The sequence below is a fragment of the Lepisma saccharinum genome, chromosome 10 (assembly GCF_977018435.1).
Source record: "Lepisma saccharinum chromosome 10, izLepSacc3.1, whole genome shotgun sequence".
NCBI lineage: Eukaryota > Metazoa > Arthropoda > Insecta > Zygentoma > Lepismatidae > Lepisma > Lepisma saccharinum.
The window spans coordinates 36,491,001-36,513,145 of record NC_139238.1 but is presented as its reverse complement, the minus strand read 5'-3'; the positions used below and the strand labels follow the sequence as shown (position 1 = coordinate 36,513,145).

At 37.6% G+C, this 22,145-nt stretch overlaps 1 long non-coding RNA gene across 2 annotated transcripts; it reads right to left on the bottom strand.

Moving 5' to 3' along the window:
* Positions 1-1,074: 1,074 nt before the first annotated feature.
* Positions 1,075-20,462, bottom strand: LOC145994329 (uncharacterized). 2 transcript variants are annotated; one of them, XR_014442335.1, is made up of 3 exons: positions 20,386-20,462; positions 15,851-15,932; positions 1,075-1,408 (listed from the first exon to the last, which is right to left on the bottom strand). It is a non-coding gene; the product is annotated as an uncharacterized LOC145994329 (long non-coding RNA). The 2 variants fall into 2 exon arrangements; XR_014442334.1 differs by lacking the exon at positions 20,386-20,462 and adding an exon at positions 19,076-19,144.
* Positions 20,463-22,145: the final 1,683 nt, after the last annotated feature.

The window sequence follows — 22,145 nt, the reverse complement described above, 5'->3', positions numbered from 1 at the left end:
CTAACCAAATCAAACTTTCCACTTCACCCAGAATAAATCAGACATTAACACTCTATGACAAAACAGTTCTCATTCAGTTATCTTTTTTGTAGAAATCATCATATTTGAAAAGCCTGTACTTTTAAATTCCATTGATTAAAAAACAACACCTGTTGACAAACCTACAAAATTAGTATAACATTGATATTGAAGTATCTTGTAATTCCTTGTGTATATAAATTAAAATTGAATGTAGAAATGAAATTGCAAGAGTTGTTTCAAAATATGAGAACCTTTATGATGAGAATCATTAGTTGCTGGTACAGGCGGTCTCTAAAAGAATAACAATGCTTCAGTGTTCAAGATTGTTGTAGATTTCTCTTGTGCCATCTTCAAATGGACTAGCAAAGTTCACCAATGTACATTCTCGTGAAAAACAACAATGCTCTACTTCTACTACCCTACAATTACAAATCTGCGTTGTTAATGCCAAGAACATGTGAATTGTTCTTTAAGCACTTGAGGTACACCAGAGCAGCACCTTCTATGAAATATTTTCACACAAGAAAGCTTTGAACACTGTAAAATGTCATTCCAATCTACTATTGGTCGATGACACTTATAGCATATGAAGATACGTTCAGACCCCTTCTGATTTCTCTGGACAGCTTTACAATTAGCAGGAAAAGGTTCTATTTTCCTTCTGCAGAAACATCCCCAAAGATGTGACCTCATTTGACTTTCATCATATATTACAATTGAAGGATCTTTGTTAAGTGCCACAGATAGTGCATTAGCAATGGAAAATAATGCACAATTGTTTTCAATTGGCATTTGCAATTGGCAAGGTAGTGTGATGATAGTTATTTCAGACTTTGATGGTTTAACAATATTGCATATCTGATTAACAACATCCAGTGGTACTTTCTTTTGACACAATGAATCTAAGACAAATATACTATTCTCAGGAGCATTAATATTGGTTACCATTAACCAATGGTTAGAATCTCCACAGTGTAAAATCTGAATGAACTGTTCCTTATTTATGTCAATAAACTTAAAATGAAGGCCTCTTCCAAGGATTACATCCTGAAAACCTTTAATATGTGGCACCCTGCAGGCAATTAAATATTGTGCTGCATTTATAATGTTATCATTAATCATTGCCCTACTGGTGCATAAATCTTTCAGATCTTTAGCATTGAGAATGAACGGGCCTACCTTCCAGTTATCAAAGTACTGTCTAAGACACTCTAACTGGTTAGAACAAGTATTAGTTTCTTTCATACGTTTTTTTGGTGGAGGTTCCCCATTGTCCTTTATTTCAATAACTTCTGGTTCTCTTCTCTTTGTGCCATCTTCTTGTGAACCGTCCATCTCTTACAGGAACCAATGTTTTGTAATAACTTGCCTCCTTTCCTTTCTGTATCTGTAAAATGTAAATAAAAATAATTAGCCTTTACATCCAAGCCACTTGGACACCCATGAAACATTATCACAAACTTACTCTTAACACAATTGTCCGAAAGTCATGTAAGCGAGACTTTGAACATACATAACTTTGGTACAGTCACGGACACTGCCAGCTTGTAATGAATACATTGACTTTCAATGGAATCGTTACAAGCCGGCAGTGTCCGTGACTGCACAAGGAGCGAAAGCAACATGAAACCACGCATTCCCAACTTGGGGGTCTCCCCCCAAATTTCAAATTTCTTGAGAAAATTTACATTTTTAGTTTTCTTCTTCCTTTTCTTCTAAACAATAATGAACAATTGCCATTTTTATTATTTGTGCTTATAGCCTGATCTATTCTGAGCAAAACGAGGTATGATTCATAACTCTACAATACATAGTTTCCAAGATAAAAATATATATACAATATATATTACCAGCAGTGCAGCATTTCAAATTTCAGGCCGAAAACATGCTGGGAAGGAAGGCTTTTACAAGTGTTGTAAAAATAACGTCTCATGCAGTTATCTCTTTATGTACAGTTTATTTACACCACTGCCCTTCTCCGTATATACATCTTTCCATTACAGATCCAATAACACATGCTCTATGTTGCCTCTTGCCCCTTTACACAGAGAAATGCCCTTCTCAGGACTTCACTCTACGAGTGCACTATTTAGCATAGCGCTAACCTACTCTTGCCGTTTATCATGCAAGAGTCCCTACGCTGTCCTCTGATCAGTGCAGTACATCATATTTGAGCTATGAGCACACTATTTAGCATAGTGCTAACCCACCCCCGCTGTTTATCACATCCGGCACTCACTCTGTATTTCTATGCATCCATAAAACTGCCTCAATCCATCGGGCCTTGTATCAGAGTATCTGAGATCCAGCAACTGCCTGCGTATCTGAGAGCCGGCAACTGCCTGTGTATCTGAGAGCTTGGGATTCTGATATAGGAGAGCCCGTAACGAGTCGGCACCCGGTATTTATACCTCCGACAAACAACCCACCCCCAACCACCAGGGCAAGATCCTATTGTTATCTTTCAAACAGGGTAGCTGTTGAGGGAAAGCAACCGATTGCTTCCCTGGCTACTGGGCAAAAGGCAACCTAGGCACGAGCATTTACAAATATTCAAACTTGTACACATTTACTTTCCATTTTGCAGCTGTGTGCGTAAAAACCACACAGCACAAGTGAAATCAGCTTGGGAAGCTAAGGGACACTGAACAAGAAAATCACGCTTTACATGAACGTTCAGTATGAGAAAAAAGTTACTAAGGTGAAAAACGTTTTAGTACAATCTAAAAACAAACCTATATAAAAAGGCAGCTGTAGAGTCGCTTGCAAAAATTTTCGATGGTCTGTGTGAGTATTTATCAAACTAATAAAAAAAAATATAATTATTTACGCATTTTTATCCATTACAGACTATTTACGGTGTTAATTATGATATGTTCAGAAAAACAAAGTATTTTTTTTTTAAAAAAATACGAGGTGTGGGTATTAAAAAACTGAACTGATGGTATAAACTCCTTTACTGACAAACACATACATATTACATGGTATCACCTTTCATGTACACCAGTTCACTGTCCATAGACCGCTGCATACCCATCTGCCACTGTTCTAAGCAGTGTTGCAACACTGCAACTGAAACCTTATTGAGCAACTCTGTCGTTTTCACCTCCACCACTTCCACGGACTGAAAATGGGTTCCTTCAGTTTTTACTTTCAGGTATGAAAAGTCACATGGGGATAAATCCGGTTAGTACATGGGATGATCAAGCACTGGAATGCGTTCAGTCAAAAACCGCTTCAAAGATAGGGCGTTGTGGACTGGCACATTATCTTGAAGCAGCATCCAGCTGCTATTGTTCAGAGATCTGGCTATTTCCTCCGCACAGGTTCTTGTAGAAGTCAAAATCTCGATGCAGTAGTGCTGAGAAACTGTTTGGTCCTACGACACCCAATAAATCGTGATCACAGTGATTTCATCAATGTTCTGAATGTTTCCGATGTTTTTTTTTTGTCACAGATCGACTCACATGTTCAACATTTTCCACCTCTTCAAACTTATTTTTCCCACTCAAAAACGTGTGTATGTAACATGTTATTGTTCCGTACGTCTTCCATAGTAATTGAAGACACTGTTGGCATTTTGTTCAATTTCACCACGCATTTGAGGTTCACATTCTGTTCAATCTTTCTGATCAGCATGATTTCGCCACTGTGATCACTGGACCTCAGATTTTTAGGTTCTAAAAAGTGTGCTTTTAGGTTCCTAAAACAGGCTCTAAAAATCCTAAAATAGGTTCAAAAAAACCTTAAAATTGGTTCTAAAAATCCTACAATAGGTCCTAAAAATATTAACAAGCCAGAAAAATCCTGAAGTAGGTAAAAAAAAAAAACTTAAAATGGTTCAAAATTCCTGAAAAATGCTGATTAGTTATAGTCACATATATCCTGAAATACACACTAATTTTCGTAACGTTATGTGTGTTGCCTAACCCTACGGCAATGGCAGAACTTATCATTGAAATTTGCTATTAAAATCCACTCTTTGCTGTATAGTTAGGCAACAATCTTTTTATCATGTTATCCACAGTCAAACTCCGCAATTATGTCTGTGAGGATCATCTAATATGCTGAAAATGTCGCCTCGCCAATGGCGCAGAGGTAGCGTCATCACCTTGTAATCAATGGGTTCTGGGTTTGATACCCGGTGGTGGCACACAGTAGTTCAGATCCCACTTTAAACTGTAGGTTCAGTCCAGATTAGCCTAACTGTACATAAAGTGGACTTAAAACACTAAATCAATAAAACAATTATATGCTGAAAATAATCTTTCAACAAAAACGTAGTCAGTGGCGCAAACTTCAAGGCTAGTTTGCCACAAAGCACCGAAGTGACGCGAAAGTGAGTGAGACCACACAGATCAGACCACTTCGGACTGTACAGGTAACAGCGGCACCACCCATTTTGCTCTGTTCAGAGCTTTGAAAAATCAACAAGGACTTGGAGGAAGGTAAAACCAACAGAGAGTACGTTTCAAACAGGTTCGTCAATCAAATTTTTTCGTGACCAAACAAAGCAAATGCTTCTGTGCAACATAAAAATTCTGAGAAACCTTTAAAAATATATAAAAACGTAAAAAAAAAGGCTTGATTTAGGTGCTAAAACCTAAAATAGGTTCTAACGAGCAAAATAGTTTTTTTTAGGCACCATAGAACTTCATCAGTTGTTGCATTCTTTAATCAAAAGTTGACATAACTTATTATTTCTTACATACCTGTAAAGGAAAAAAAATAGGTTAGAAACCTAAAATCCGAGGTCTAGTGATCATGCAGCACCACAAACTTCTTACAGAGCTCAAAGGCACAGTAACGGATAGGGTGCGACAACAGCGCCTCTCATGGATCAACACACTTCAAAGTCAACGTCTTCCACCTCTCACCCCTCCTTTCCTACTAACATTTTTTAATAGATATCTCACTATGTTATTCAATTAATGCCATGATGAAAGAAAAGATCTGAAATTTATTGTACCAAAAACTAACCTAGCTATTTTTTTGTACGATAATTTCTCAAATATTTTCTTTCATCTGGTCATTGATTGAATAATTTAGCCAGATGTCGGGCACACCTGGTATACTCAAAATGAAATGAAAGGCCTCACCTCTTATCTAAAGAAGAAAAGAACAAGATATTGAATTGGAAACACTGCAGAGTCACTGCAGAAACTGTGTGTAAGACTGGGGGAGAGAGCTGCACAGCTATCAAGGTCGCCAGCACCCAAAGAGAACAAGCAGTGTTAGTCACGAGTCTTCAAGGAACTGACCTAGTGTTTCGTTCTTCGGTCAGTTGGTCTCAGAAAAGTTATTTGTTGTCATTTTGCGCTCACAAGGATTCAGCTTCTGAGATGACAATTTATTCACAAAATATTTTTTTTTTCATTAATGCATATTGGTTGTTTCTTCGGTTTTTGTTTTTGTGGTTATCATGAAATTATAGTACACAAAAAGAAAAAGGTGCAAATATTGTGAATGTTTTCGGAAGTGATAAGGGATGTGGTAACTTTGATATTTTTACGACCATTTTCTACTTCTCTTGATCAATTTCAATGATAAGGATGAATGATGGAGTGACGAAATAGATGAATAAATAACACAAGATCTTCAAATATTATCCAAGTTTCGAACACAGGATCACTGTTTTCACAGAGTAGTGCACTAACCACTCCGCCATGGAGGCTGGCAATTGTGAAAAAATTTGCAACACAAAATATGCAATTGGAGGATTATAAGAGTTAAGGCGAGGAGAGACAATTACGCACTAGTTGAGCATTTATTTCAGTATAGTCGGATTGGGCAAGAGTATGAATTTCTCTCCATGTTGCAAGTGGAAACTGTTTTTCAAGTTGTATAGTAAGCTAGACACGATGTTTGAAAAATATGATTAATAAGTATTTGCAGAATCCTGTGTGTTCCTTATAGGAAATCAACTTCAAGTTACGGCTAATCAAATGGGAGTTTCGACTTTTCCTTCTACTATGACATAGTTCAACGTGTCCTTTTCCATCCATGTACTTTTCTACGTCATTGTATGTTTGATATTCTCGAGAGAATGAATAAAATAATGGTCCCATAAACCTAATGCATTTCTCCTTGCCTCATACGGCCATCCCCCGAAGTGTTGCCAAACCTGATGTGCATAAAAGAGCTACATTTAACTATTAATAGAGCTAAAGATGACTTTCAAGGAGCTAGATTAACGAAGCCTGCATAAAGTGCCTCCTAGGGTAATTTTATGTGACAAAGGGGTGGGGGCACTGCTATTACCGTTAGCTCTAAAGTGATGGCAATTTATTCTTAGTTTTCACTGCCTAGATTTGGCAGCATCACCCATCTCAATAATCCAATGATGTTCATATGAAATTGACAATAAAAAATTCCCGGATAATAATATTGTCATCTTCACCTTAGCCACAGCGCTATATATAAAAATACCTGGGGAGGAAAAATGTGAGTGGGTGACGCAGCCTATATATGAATATCACATCACGTGCAAAATGTACACTCACGGCAAAAATTGGTCTTTATGGGCCGGAGCCAGTGGTGCCATCATGGTGGGGCAGAGGGCAGGTGCTCCAGTTCACAGTCAAACGAGTGCACGAAAAGGGCCAGATCTGGCTCCAAAAGAGCGAACTTTGCAACAGTGATTGGTAGCTTCCCCAGCGAGAAAGACTTAGGGGAAATTGTCCCTCCTTGCCTAAAGGCAACAAAATGTGAAAAACCCACTGTAACATTTATTTTTTATGTTTCTCAAAGGTTTAAGGTGCATTTTCCTACCATTTTTCACACAAGATGATGCGAAATTAACTCCACAATGTGAAATAAACTTTCAAACACATTATCACTGGTCAACACACATTTTCTGGCATAAGGTTTTCCAATGGTTTTAAGGTAACTTTGGGGTGCTGATTCCAAATCTGATCTCAGATTTGCTCTATCACATTTCATTTGTATGCTATTGGCAAATCCCATTTTCATTGATTTACCCAGAATTGACCGGTGGTCACTATCACATCAGGCTTTTGAGATATCAAATATTGCATTTTCAATAAAAACAGCACATTTATGATCATATACGAAGAGCTAAACAGACATAGACATACAGATGTGAATAAGATAATATACAATAATAACGAAACAAACATTTAATGAGCCGCAGCACAGTTGTGACTGCATATAATGCTCTTCGCTCAAATGACCCAAGTTCTCTGGAAAGTTGGCCAAGTGACTATGTAAGTAGTGAACCTTGATGCTCATCCTACATCCAAGTGCTTGGAAACTCAAGAGCATCTCCTCCACAATCTCTTCATAGTTGTCCGCTTTCCTGTTCCCAAGGAAATTCCGTACCACATCAGAGAATGCATTCCAAGCCCTAGCCTCTGCCGCAGTCACTGTCAACAAACAAAGTGTGGATCCCTGATGAGTGTTCTTATCTGAGGGCCATCAAATATTTCTGCCTTTTTCTTCTCGGCACTAACACTTGAAAAGGTTGAACATATATAGCTGAAGCAGTCTCCAGTGTGATCAAGAGCTTTGACGAATTGCTTCATTAATCCAAGTTTTATGTGCAGTGGGGGAATACAATTCTATTCCTATCAACCAAAGGCTCATTCTTGATGTTCTTGTCACCAGGCATCAAACTGATTCTTGGTGGCCAGGTCCTTTTAACCCAGTGTTCTAATGTAGCCCTACTGTCCCAGTAGCACAGGAAACAAGGGTATTTGGTTTGACCTCCTTGCTGCCCCAGCAGAAAATTAACCATTTTCAAATCAACACAAATTACCCATCCATGAACATGATATTCCAATCTATCCAGAATTGTCTTGATGTTTGCATACTCTTCTTTCATTCGTACAGACTGTCTTATTGGGATTGACCCTTATATATTTCTGTTGTGCAGTAACACACATTTCAAACTCCTTTTACTACTGTCAATAAAAAGTCTCCATTCACTTGAATCATATGCAGGCAGTCCCATATTCAGAAGAAGCCCTTCAACATCATTACAATAAACAAGTTGACCATCTGAATGGAAGTACTTTCGCAGTGCTGCTTCTCTGTTTCGATAAAAGGAGACACTAGTGCCAGGTCTGAGTAGTCCTTTCTCTTTCAGCCTGGAACCCAACACTTCAGCAGACTGCTTTGGCAAATACAAATGTCTTACCATATCATTCAATTCAGGCTGACTAAACAGAGAAATTTTATCAGAATCTGCAAGAAATGGCATATATTCGGTCAGATCATCATCCTCATCATCTGTAGAAGCAGGTGAAGTGAGGGTTTCAACATCAATCTCTGGTAGGTCAGTAAATACAGGCACAGGTATTTCCTCTTAGTGTTCAACTGGTCGTCTTGCAGATGGGTATTGTAAGTGGTGTTTGTTCGTCTTATTGAAACCTTTTACATTGACAAGGCAGAAGTAGCAGTCATCCAAATGGTTCGTTGGTTCTCTCCAAACCATTGTCAAACCAAACTTCAGCTTAGCATTCTTTCCTTTAGACCATGATGATAATGAACAATTAACGAAAAATCTATTAAGAATTGAAGCGAATGCATATTTACTAAGTTGCTATTAGTTTTTCTGAAGCAAGCTTTGGTCTGTGTCATGCGGAAGAAGAAATACACACATGCTTCAATGGAAATATTCATAGTGAATGAGGTAACAAATATTTTGTAGAAAACTACTTACACAAAAAATTGACCATCGCAGCTACGTTGTAGTTTGTCTCACAGCTTGCTCGTGTTGTAAAGATCAGCATTTTCTGAAGGCAGCCTTTCTTCCATGATATAACCTAAGATTCTTGAAGCTCAACAAGCCTCAGGTGCATGGAACCATAGCCAAGATAATCCTTTGTTGTGTTGTGCATTGTCCATGTGTGTTTGAGTTTCTCCACTTCATAGCAATTCGAAATTGAGGTTTTGTTTAAATTCTACAATATTTCATATTATGATCAAGAGAGCTAATTTCGTAAAGAAAGACGTTATTTTCTGTAAAGGTCTCAAATAGTTCTGGTATTTGTATTTTTGTTATTTAACGTTGTTTTTCTGCAACTTTTGGCTAATCTTAATTAAGAGAACGGGTGATGATTAGATGAAATTAATGAAGGGACACTCACCAATAAAACTTATGCCAAGGTCGAGACTACAATCCGAGAACCTCAGTGGCGAGATTGAAAGTCTACGACACCAGGCCAGCTCAAATATTTCTTCTAAATGGAAGAATAGTTTAATTCTTTGGCAATACCTTACTAATACTGTACTGTGTATCCTCCTCTTAAATAAACACATCTTATGTTATAATTAAATGGCATAGTTAACGTGAGTTCTTTTTCAATATTTTCTCCCCGGTAATATGGTAACTTCGTCACCTTCTAATGAAGGGATTCTGGGTTCGCTCCAGTGAAGGCAAAATGCACACCCACTTGGATTTCACTTAAACTTATATTAAAGTTCCAGAACAAACAAAAACCTTCTCTGGTTATTTTGTGATATAACTTATTTTATTTACTTCAGTTGTCTTTGCAGATTCTATCGATAGATTCACCTGAATCTCTGAGGCTTCTAAAGATTTCTAATCGTGCCCCATTATTAGGTCTCCGACACCCTGTACTAATGCTTCCATTCCAGCCATATTTTTAATTACATGCAAGCTAATCTCAAGGAAATCACATTTTAAAGCATTGCATAAATGACAGGAAAAATATGTTAAGAAAGTGGATTTGTAAAAACGGTTAGTCACTCTTAACCAACTAGCTAATTCTGTAGCTTTTTTAACAGCTACAGAACTTTAACGTCAAAATTTAGTCGCCCTGGTATTATGATTCCTGAACTAATATAAAACTTGTTATTTGCATACCACACCATATCGTTATTTCAAGATAGCAGTTGTATAAAGACTGTGAGAAAAGGACACACAAAATTATCCATGTCCCTGCCTTCACGATGAAGTAGATAACGTTGTCGCCTTGCAGTCAAAGAGTCCAGGTCTCGATACCTGATGGCAGGGGCGATTCCTACAGTTCATTTTTACTTATTTCCAGTTCTCTACTTTTTAGGAGTTTAATGCTAGTTATAAAATTATGAGCACAATGTACGTACAATTGCCTAGGTTAGCTACTGTCAAGAGTTGACTGCTCGCGCTCGCTCTAGCAGCAGTCCAAAGACGATGGACACAGGCTTTTCTTCCGCTCGCTGAGGAACCTCGGCATTCATCCTACAAACAGATGGGTGGGGGATGCAAGGAATGGGGAAAGGTTACGATGATCAGCGAGGATCGAGGAACCAGCAAGACTTTCCTCAATCAGCGATACCAACCCCAACAAAATGTTGCTAAACCAAGCACAATTTGATCTTTGTTGGCACTTAGCACCGTTTCTAGCATAATCTGCAAACGCCAATCCCTGGGAGAGGGAAATCGAATTCAAAGGAATATGTTTTCAGGAAATAAGAATAAAATTATGTCCAAATCTTATTTCTACTTCACCAGCGGACATGTTTCAAACGAAAGGGAGTATGCCGATCCTGCGGAAAGCTTTTATACAACTGTCACAATCCATCGTCTATCTTTTCTTCATCCTGCCCGATTTAGTTCGTCAGGAGATTTTATGGTACGAATTCGGTAGAAAGTTGGAGGTAAACTATTTTCTCAAACCTTTTTATGTTCGATGTTGAACCCATGTCGTTTGTTGCACCATTTTAAACAATTTTGGGGGAAAATTTACACTATTACATCACTGTTAAAAATAAGTAACGCAAGTTCAAAACTCTAGAAAAGCAGATGCAGAATTACAAAAAAAGAAAAAATAAATAATTAATAATAAATCCTACGACAATTTAGAAGCATTTAGCATAATTTCTAAGTTTAAGCAACACTTTATTATCGTTAATCCACATGACAGGGATGGGGAAGAAAATATAAATTCTTGCAAAATCCGAAATATCATCAATGTCATTTTCGTCAATTTTTATAGGTTCACATTTAAATATTTCATAGTTCAAACTGAGGAGCAAAAGGCCCCTTGCCACACCTTGAGCATGAGCCTGCAGCTAACATTCTTAATGGAATGTGCTAGAGTGCGCGTCAAATCTCCTGCATATGGTGATAGCCAATAGCAGCGCACTGCAGCGGTGCCATGTCGAAATCTCGCACGGAAAAGAGACAGCGTGGTTGAGCGAAACGCCTTGTCACGGAGAGCACGGATCATTAGGTAATATAACATATATTAAACTTAATGGGAGAAAAGAACATGCCTGATTATGCCAGAGAGAGGCTCCTCGTCACTCCAACAACTGCCGTCGTTGTCCTCAACGTCACTGTGTCGTCCTTCAAATGTATTATAATTGGGTCCAAAATTTCGTCCCGATTTATCTCCCTTACAAAATCGTTTTCCTGTAATTGTTGTGCATGTTTAACACAAGCGGCCCATTGTTCTTGTGTTACATTGTCAAGTTATTCGTTAACAAGTTAACAACACATTTTAATGTGTGGTTCTGTTTTACCCATATCTCGTCAAGGTAAAAGATTGGTCTCGAATCACCAGATACTCGAATTTCGTGCATTGCACGACGGAATTTTACCCTTGACGTAACAATGTCACTTCTCTCCATCAGAAATTTACGACCGTCGTTGGTTTTCCTGTACTTGAAGCCTAATTGTTTCAATATTCTCAAGGTGGAAGTTCTAGAGCCTTTGTAAGATATTTTGTCCCGTAAAGAGTACGTTATCATTTTGGCAGTAGGAAATTCGCCACAATCGTAAACTTTAAAGACGGTTCTACAAACTACGTCTTTTTCAAAGTCATCTAGGTTTGTTGTTCTTTTCGGTACGTTAATGTGCTTTCTAGGTGATTGAAACATTGGAGCAGGCCCCGATCCACATTATTTTGCCCCCGAACATATCCGAGAAACGGTAGCTTGATTCACACCACACGCTTGAGCTGTTAGAGCCTGGCATTTCTTAAAGTCAATTTTACTTCTCTATTCTTCACTCGAACATTATTTTAAAAACAGGAACGAAGGAAGAACAAAAAGGATACAATGCAAATACGTTTATAACAACATTGCTTCTACAGAGGGAACGGTATAAGCTACAATCACGCTTGTTTTTCGTACATACTTGCAAATTCATTATCTTTCCATCTGTTGAACTACTGACACTTGAAATAATATATTTATATCCGAGCGCCAGGTACACGATTTTGTAGCGAGGTGAAACAGGTTCTGAACTAGGCAACGCCGCACGTCTGTGATTCGCTGGTGCTGTTCAGCAGTTCAAGGCCATATGCAGGAGATTTGACGCGCACTCTAGTACAGCCAACGGCAAAGATAATGGTAGGCAAATTGTCCACCACTATTTTCATTACTTTTTTATTCTATATCCTGTGTTGTTTTAAGGAATGAAACTATGTTTGTTCGAAGCAGGCATTGCTCTCTGCTTATTGACGTCCTTATTTCAATTCATTGTAATCACATTGTATAATACAGACCGAATGAAAATGGTGGTGGACAATTCATCTACTGTTTCTTTCGCCATTGGAAGTACAAGCAAGACGTGTGAATGTAATTGAACCCATTATTCAAACCTTCCTCAGTTTACCATAACTTCTTCCTACACCCCGAAAAAGCCATGAGTCGTCACTGCCCGTTGGAGCCATACAGTGGTTCGGATCTTACTTTAAACTGTAGGTCCAGTCCCAATTTGGCTTTCTGTGCCTAAAGCAGACTTAGAAGAAAAAGTCATTAGGCTATACACATTTTTCTCGGCATTTCAATGTAGACACAATAAGGCCAAAACCGCGAACATTAAAAAAAATAAAAAAATTTAAAAAAAACATAATCTATATATTTACGTATGCTGAGGCATGGAAGGTCCGCTATCATCTACAGACATACTATCAGTTTATAACTTTTAGGCCAAGTTGTCAGATTGTTAGTTACGTTAATTTTTGTTTGCCACATTTTCCCATATTTTTTTTTCTTCTGTGGTGAATGCCCCTTTGCAAATGAAGGCTGAGTGCTTTAGTCCACTCCTAAACTCTAGCCTTATTGTACTCTTATAATTTTTTGCTTCTCATAAAACAGGTGCCATGTCTACAATCTACTAAGTCTGTTTTTTCTTTCAATCACAAAGTAGATCATAAGATCACAACTTTTGTTTCTAGAGCGCTGGTAATTTCTTTTCGGTTTCGAATTACTGAGTTAAGAAATTTGAAAGAAAAGTTAATTTATTTCCCCAAAGGACAGCAAAGCTTGCTGTGGAATGATAATTTGTGAACATTTTTAGTATTGATAATATTGAAAAGTAAAATATACATGAAGTGAAGAGCAGAATATATATATACTGAAATATTCATACTTTCATAAGGCGTAAATATACATTTATTGAATTTGTTTGGGTGAGAAGAGTCATTTTTGGGTGGGCACTTGCCCATCCACACCCACCTTTGTAGCCGTCCCTGCACCTGTGGCAATGGAATGGCCCATACCAGTTTCACAGTAATCAAGGTTTGTTCCAATTGCTCATACCCCAGAGCAGTTTAAGTTTCTCTCTTCTTTTTTGTACAGAATGTAATAGTACACACACACACACATAAATAAATTTTAAAAATGCAGAAATTCAAACAGTATTACATCTAACACTCCTAACAAAAACATAATTACTATAGGCAAAAAATACAATAGTTGTAACAAAAACTTCAAAAGTTACTGCCAGCATCAAACCTAGCAACATAAGATGACCAACAGGATTAAATCTGACACTACTGAGCAAATAAACTTACCACACACAGTCGAGAAACTTACCTTGAGAATATGCATTTACTACTATGTAGTTGCAGAAGCAAAAAATATATATTCGTGATCGATATCTGTGTGACCAGTGTTTTATCCACACCCACACCCCCCCCCCCCCCCAAGCAGAAAATGGCACACACCTCCTGTTGGAGAGATGATGGGAGTGTAAACATGGATTTAAATACCAAGAATAGAATTACAATACTTCAATATAAACAGAACAGAATAGCATTTGCAGCTCTACAAGGATCATAATCCAATGAACTTTCAGATCAACTTAACATGACTTCGGTTAGATGTAGGGGCACAGCCATCTGGACAATATCTAACTGACCTCTCACTCTCCTTTTAGAGAGTATATACCACACACAGCATTTAGAAACCTTAACACATACTTCTTCAATACATTACAAATTTGTGACATCAACCCCTGAGTCAGTGAAATTTACATTTTGCTTCATTCTCCTATAATTTGTTTCATGTAAAACATTTGATAAAAATAAAAGAAGAAATTAAAAGATATAGGTTTGACTCTTTATTGTTACTTTTGCACCTCGACACATGTCCGAGGTCGGTAATTCTGGTGGCAGAGATGAGAAGAGTCAAGTTTGTTTGGTCAGTGTAGCACCTCAATTCATGTGTTGTCATAGTGCATAGTGCAACTATGACTGACTATGTCTTAGTTGCACTATGCACTATGACAACATTTTCTCAGCAGTAGGTCACACTTAAAAACTTTCCACCTTTTCCTGCATTTTGACATCTTTCTTTCTTCCTGAAAGATTGGTGAGAGATGGTCGAGAATCCGGAACACATCTCTGCAGAAACTGAATCATGGCCAGCACTTTCAAAACAGCTCCAAAATATACACTTAACAAACACACCTTACTACCTTACACCCCTCCAAGAGAAAAATAGTCAAAAAACTCCTGCATCCTGGAGCACATTCATAATTTTTAAAACAAAATATTATTGTATAGATGCACATAAAGCTACAAATCATGTAAAAATTTTAACAGCACAACAGCTAACACAAGAAAAACTCTAAATTACTATCCTAACACAAGAAAAACTCTAAATTACTATCAACAACATCATCATTATGATACATGGCACTGCACAAAACCATCCATTACTTTGACGTAACGCATCTCCACAAGCTACTAACAACAGAAAATGTTAATATTTAACACAATCTTGATAAAGAATGCAAATTTTTTCTTGTGGGTGTATGGAAGGTCACCACTGGGATCTCCACCGAATGGAATACTTCATTTTTACACAAGAAACTACTTACGGAAATGAGTTTCTGTAGCATTTTCAAAGTTCGTGGAGGTATTTTCATTTATCGTGGAATCTATTTGACCGGGAATTAATGTATTTTTGAAGAAAAATAACTATCCTACGCACAATTGCCGTTGCTTGTATTTGCTTTCTGTAAGGTAAGTGGATGCTACGTATGTTCAATGACATAACTCCCTGTCAGTGTTTCTAACAACGCCGTATTTTTTTGCAAGAACATGAAAAAACGAAAAATACATTCCAGATATGAGTATGACCACAAATTTTAACTATGTTTGCCTAACCTAGCCCAACCTATCCTAACCTTACCGTGAATGGTTTCTGGGGCTATGCGTGCATGGTGTTTGGGGCATTTCTTAACTATGTTTGCCTAACCTAACCGTGAATGGTGTGTGGGAAATTTTTTGGTTAAGAAGGTTGGAAACACTGCATACCTACTAGTCAAGATGTGCCCGCCATATTGTCTGTTACGCAAGCGAAAAAATGAAGAACAATAATTACTGTTAATGTTACAAAATTAAATTATTTTCGTGAAAAAAGCAAAGTGCCACTCTGAAGAATCTTTCGCAATGCAGAATAAATAGGTAAGTACGAATGTAAAAAATGACGAAATAAACGAGTGAGAGGTGTTCGGTGGAGATTGCACAGGTACCAAAAGTACAACTTCAAAAAGCTGGTGCACGCAAGAATTGACTTCATTTATGTTAAACTAAGAAGAATTACATTAAATGAGCAAACATACCTAACTCTTGAATAGTGAATTTCTTAGCAGCAGGTAATGCAATACTTTTTGCCACTCAGTCAGTCACAGGCATCAATAGCACCTACAAAAGAAAAGAAAATAAATAAATAAAAAATCGAACACATTTATGTCAAAATTGTTGAATAAACTTAATATTAAAGTACACATGTGTCAGGGCTCTAAATAATGTATAAGTGCATTCTTATTTCAAAATTTATTTGGGTTAACATGTAATATTTTAAAATTTTGAATATGATGCCAGTGGTGCTTTAACGTTTTAAAACTTATAAATGGATGTAAAAACAATTGAAGGTGGGAATTTCCTCTCCCACTTCTTTGATTGGCTTCCTTGGGCTTCACATTTCTAAATTCATTTATAACCAGGAAGAGTTGTTGCCTCTCTAAAAATATTTCTATATGTATTATCATTAATTTTCAGTACAAGTAACTTTAAGGTTAAGTGGTAATTACAAAGAAATTTCAGCAAAAACTGCAGGCTCGACCAAGACTCAAACCCAGGTTTCTGGCCTACTGTGCCATCACGTCTATCAACTGAGTTACTGGGTCAGTCCTGGTTTTACCGGATTTTTGGCTCTTGGTATTTTATCTGCCTGTAATTATTTTTGTCACTGAAAAAAGCTAGAATGAAAAATCATGCAAAACCAGGTGTGGTTTGGATGTTCAGTTGCAAAAGGTAAATGTTCGGTATATCGGAAACACATTTAAACCTGATATTTTGTGTTTTGTATGGTTCGTACTTACCAATTGCGGAACATAATTCAAGGTGCCATTATGCTTTTTACACGAAAAGAAACACAAATTTCCACATACAGAATACTTCCTTTGATTTTTTCGCTTTCGTAACACACAATATGGCAGGCTGAGGTTGACTGCTGTAGTCTGTATGCAGTGTTTCCAACCTTCTTCACCGAAAAATACCTACTATTGTGTTAGTCATGTGCAAATTGTACATTATGCACAGGTAGCTGACGGATAGCCCCACGAACCATCTCCGATAAGGTTAGGTTAGGCAAGCATAGTTAAAAAAAGGGGGGGTTGGAAACACTTACAGGGGGTTACGTCATCACATCCGCTTCACATCGAGAAAGCAAATGGATGCAATGGCAATTGTGCATCGGTGAAATATTTCTCTTGCAAAATACATGATTTCCCGATCAAATAGATTCTACGATGAAAGAAAATACCTCGACGAATGTTACAAACCTTAGAGAAACTCATTTCCGTAAGTAGTTTCTTCTGTAAAATTGAAGAAATGTGTCTCCAATATACTGAACTTTTACCCTACCACAAATAAAACACAAGAGATGCCAACAATCAAAAGGTGCATGACATTCGAAACCTTCCATTGAAATTGACAATAAAAGACTAAAAAAGAAAAAGCACGGCTCACTTTCGTGTGTGCTAACATAAAACGTACAAAACTGCTCACGATCACTGCCATTGTACTGACCATAACTAAAAATCAACAAGAAGTCAAACGAAACGACGCCCCCCCCCCCTATTTTTTGTGTGAATATATATGGAATTAGTAGCTAAACTACAAAATTTTGTTCCCCAAAAAATTCACATGACGCAGGGAAAGTTCGATATAGTGAAAACACATTTCTTCAAATTTACAGGAGAAAAGACGGGAAAGTACTTACGGAATTGAGTTCCTGTGGACTTTCGGAAGCTGGGAAGAGTGTTTTTTACATTCGTGCAACTTATTCGGCCGGTAAATAATGTAATTTTCGACATTCATGTATCTTCGTTGCACGATAGCTCATGCGACCATTACCGTTGACTACGTGAATCAAATGTTCCGTGCATTCCCTGTCAGTGTAGCAACCACGTGGTAGTTTTACAAGATGACATGTGAGCATTTTTTTTTTTTTTTTTTTCAATTTAAGTTTCTGTTTGACTAACCTAACCTTCCGTGAATGGTTTGTGGATCAATTTTAGCCTAAAAACCATCATTTTTCGGTTAATAAGTGTTAGTCTAGCAACCACGCAGTAGTTTTACAAGATGACGTGCGAGCGTTTTTTTCCAATTCAATTTTCTGTTTGCCTAACCTAACCTTCCGTGAATGGTTTGTGGATCAATTTTCGGGAACTATTATAGTATGGGGGTGACACCTATAAATCATATATTTCACACTCTTTTACATTGCTAACGTACTATTTTGGAATGCAGAACATTTCCTAAGATGAAATAATGCATTTGTAACTAAGATAATGTATATTTCTTACATTTACGAGTACTTACTGTTACTTGTTATTTCGATTCTGTAACACATTATGGCGGGCGATAGCGTACTGGTTCAGGGCGCGTTGTGCGAGTGTTTTGTCGATTTATGCAGTGTTGCAACCTCGTTCACCAGAAAATACATACTTTCGTGCCTGGTTTTGAAAGTATGCTAATACCTCACAAACCACTGACGTTAGCGCCAAAAACCATTTTCCGTAAGGTTAGGTTAGGTTACGCAAGCATAGTTAAAAAATAAAATACTCGACACGTCATGTTCTAGTGGAGAGTTCGAAACACTGACTACGTCATCTAACACACGGAACATTGTGCTCTCGTGCAGAAAGCAAATGGTGGCAGCAGAAACAGCGTGTCGGACAGATATGTTCGCAGAAAATAACATGTATTCGCATTAAAATGGATCAAAACCACATTCACGAACTTCCACAACGCTACAGAAAATGATTTCCGTAAGTACTTTCTCCTGTAAATTTGAAAAAATCAGTCACCCCTATACTATAATGTTACCAATTTTCGCTTAAAAACCTTTTGTGAATAGTTTGTGCGGCATTTATCGGTTCATAAGTTTGGAAACACTGCATATCAGCTGACGATAGACAACGTGAGTCAAGATTTGCCCGCCAATTAGCAACGACCAATAAATAGTTGTAATGTTAAAAATTACGTTTTTTTCAGTGAAAAAAACAATCCCAAGTTGAAAAATGTTCCGCTATGCATATAAGGTAAGTACAAATGTAAATAATTCGGAAATAAACGAGTTAAATGTGTTTTCACTAAATCTAACTAGTACCCTCTATTAACCTGCGTGTTATGATCCCCCTGTATTAAATTAAAAAACTAATTTGCCGGAATAAATAGGAATACAGGACCACTTCCCATGTCCGGAACACAGATGTATACCTCCCATTCATAATATGCCTTACACACAAAAATGTAAAAGTTACATTTATAGTACTTACATTTATTCTCTTTGTAAGTGGATCAAGTTTGGGCCGAACATACAACTACATTATTTCAGAGCACATATTGCAGCCGGCAGCACTGACAGGAGGCGGAGCAACATGAACAAGAGCAAGTACGAAGTAACGAAACAAAGAGAATGGCACAGGAAAAGGAGAATGATCTCTTTGTACGGAAGAACGAAGCAGACGAAAACAAAAGCTCTGACGAACGAGGTTGACTTCCCACCTCAACAACAACGTTGCCAGTTTTTTATTTTTTTTTCCACTCATACTTTTATTAGTTTCCCCCTTCGACCTCCTTCTATACACACCATGACATGAACATTGCAGAAATAGAAAAAAACATAGAACTTATTTTTTAGCGAAAGAATAGTGTAAATTGATAAACAATTTCTGTACCATCATTACCATAGATCAATTTATGTACTTGGTTGCAGTTATCGTACATGTAAAATAAGGCATATATCTGCACTCAAGTGCATGTATTGTGTGCGACTTAAATGAGCGCTTAATTGCCTAGGAACATAAAATGTCTGTACGGCAGGTATCATTCAAACATGTTTTTCCGAAGCTTTGCTAGATCGCTGAAGATGAATGCTGGGACAGTAACTGTAACGAAGGTTACGGACATATCCTTCCCATTTCCCTGTATTTTCCTTCCATCGTGTTCCCAGCTGCCCTACGCGGTTAACAGTCAACATAAAACGTTTGGCTGTTCTTTCAGATAAACAGTAGCAAGACATACGAAAGTCGGGAGGCAGAACGATTCATTTGGAGAACGGAAATCGAATTTTAAAATTTTTCTAAATTCCTATTTAGGCTTAAAAAAATCATTTATTCATCTAGTTTTACTTGTTTCCTGGGAGATTGAGAAGGGTGACCGCCCCATTTCACATAAAACCGCTTGCACACGTACCGATACGCCGGCACCAATTTTTAGCACACGCATCGATAATATCGGAGTTATCGCCCATTGGCGTAACTTGGCGGGGGCAAGGGGGAACTTGCCCGCCAAATATTAAGGTTTCGAGGAGCAAAGTAATAAAGAGTAATATTTCTGATTTGGCAAATTTCACAGTCATTTAGCAAATTATCATGGACGAGATGAATTCTATGGCACTCGTGTATCACGGAGCGGGATAACGATAATCGATAACGCGGAATCATAATCGCAATGATCATGAACATCAGCAAAAGCATGGAGAAAAAATGGCGAATCGGCCATCGAGAGTGGTAAAACACAAGGCACTTATATGAAAAACATGATATGCGAACTGACTTAGATCCTTCGAACATCATGCACTTACCTTAACAAGAAATAAATCTCTACTAATCTTGTCGGAGAGCTTTACTATATGTTACATGTTAACACGGTCACTGTTAACTGTGAACTGTGTGATTCCACCGGCTGTGCTCTTGTCTGATCAACTTCAACTTATGACGTCAGTCAATACATAGTTGCCAATTACTCCAAAGAAACTAGTTCTATCATCATGCAAACCACCCGCCACCCTCAATATCGAACGAAAAGTTGCAGAGAGTCCATTGAGCGGATAGCAAGCCTGCTAAAGATTGCACAATCGATTCCTGATTGGCTGTTGTGGATCCCTCCCCCTTTTCATTATGACGTAAGGGTGTCATCTACGCCATATATAGAAACTCTCTTTCCTTGTCCAGCGCTGTCGTCGACCGGAAAATTTCCATGCGATAAAAATAACAACGTCAACGTGCAATAAAAAACGGATGCGAAGAGAAATGAGGACATCTTAAAAAAAAAAAAAATTGCTGGCCAGTTTTTATTCCAAACAGCTTCTTGCAAACAATTGTAAACGAACACCGCAACACATTTTTCAGATCAAGTCAAATCGAAATTAAATTCGTACGTTGTTAGCAGTGGTGTAGAAGATGCGGTACAGAGGGATTAATAAATATCACCAATCATGTCTTTCATTTATGCTGTTTTTCCTCATTTCCCTCTACTTCCTCCGTATTTTAAAGAAATACAATAGTGCGAACGAACAGTTAGTTGCTCATGCGTACGATTACCAGACAGATTACGATTCCCGAACAGCTACATTTTAGCCTTTTATCCTTATGTCCGGCGTCCGAGAGGATTTGAAAAATATCATAAATGTCCTACATATTGGCATCACGAAATTTGAATTTGGTTTTAAGTCCACTTTGTGCACAGAAATACTAATCGGGACTTCACCTTCATTGTAAAATGGAATGTGAACAATTATGTGCCTACACTAGGTATCGAACACGTGGGACCGAGAATACGTGTTACAGTCTAACAAAGGGAAAAATAATGCAAGTTGCAAGTCAAGTCAATGAACAACAAACACTCTCAAACTCAATAGTGACATTTATTTTGATTCAGACATTGCGAAAAGAGAGAATTGTGCTATAACAAAGACTGAAACCTACCTCAATACACTGTGCCTACCTCTGTGGCAGACTGTTGATTTATTTATTTAATTAGGTTGTTTTACCCCGGTTTTCTGCCATTGGCTAATCGCGACGATGAGAATAAGTGACGATAAAATGAAATTAATGAAGGCACACTTACAAAGAACATCTATGCCGGGATTCGAACCCTCCCTCAAGGAGGCCAAAGCGGTTAGCACAGTGTGCTACGACTCAGTACAATTTCAGAGCGTTTGACTGGATTCATGTCATTTTGACTAAACTTAAAATTTTATTTTGAAGAAAAAAATGACTCCTCTGAGAATTACAACTTGATATGGGTATAGTAAGAAGTGTATTGTTTAGTATTGATTACAAGTTTGGAATCTTTTTTTTATTTAAGAATAAGAAATCGTTAAAACATATTAGTCTCTTTTAACTGAAAATGTGTAAATTTTACATTATTTGCTAACATGTTCTTGTAATGTATATTTTATATTGCATTTGTATAATCGTGTATTAATCGAAAATCGTGCCAACATAGTGAACATACGCATTGCATCCAATTTCTTTATTCAGCTGACTTGAAAACTGTTCAGAGTAGATGCGTGGCCGTTCCAAGAATAGGCTATCAAAATACTCGATACCATCAAGTATT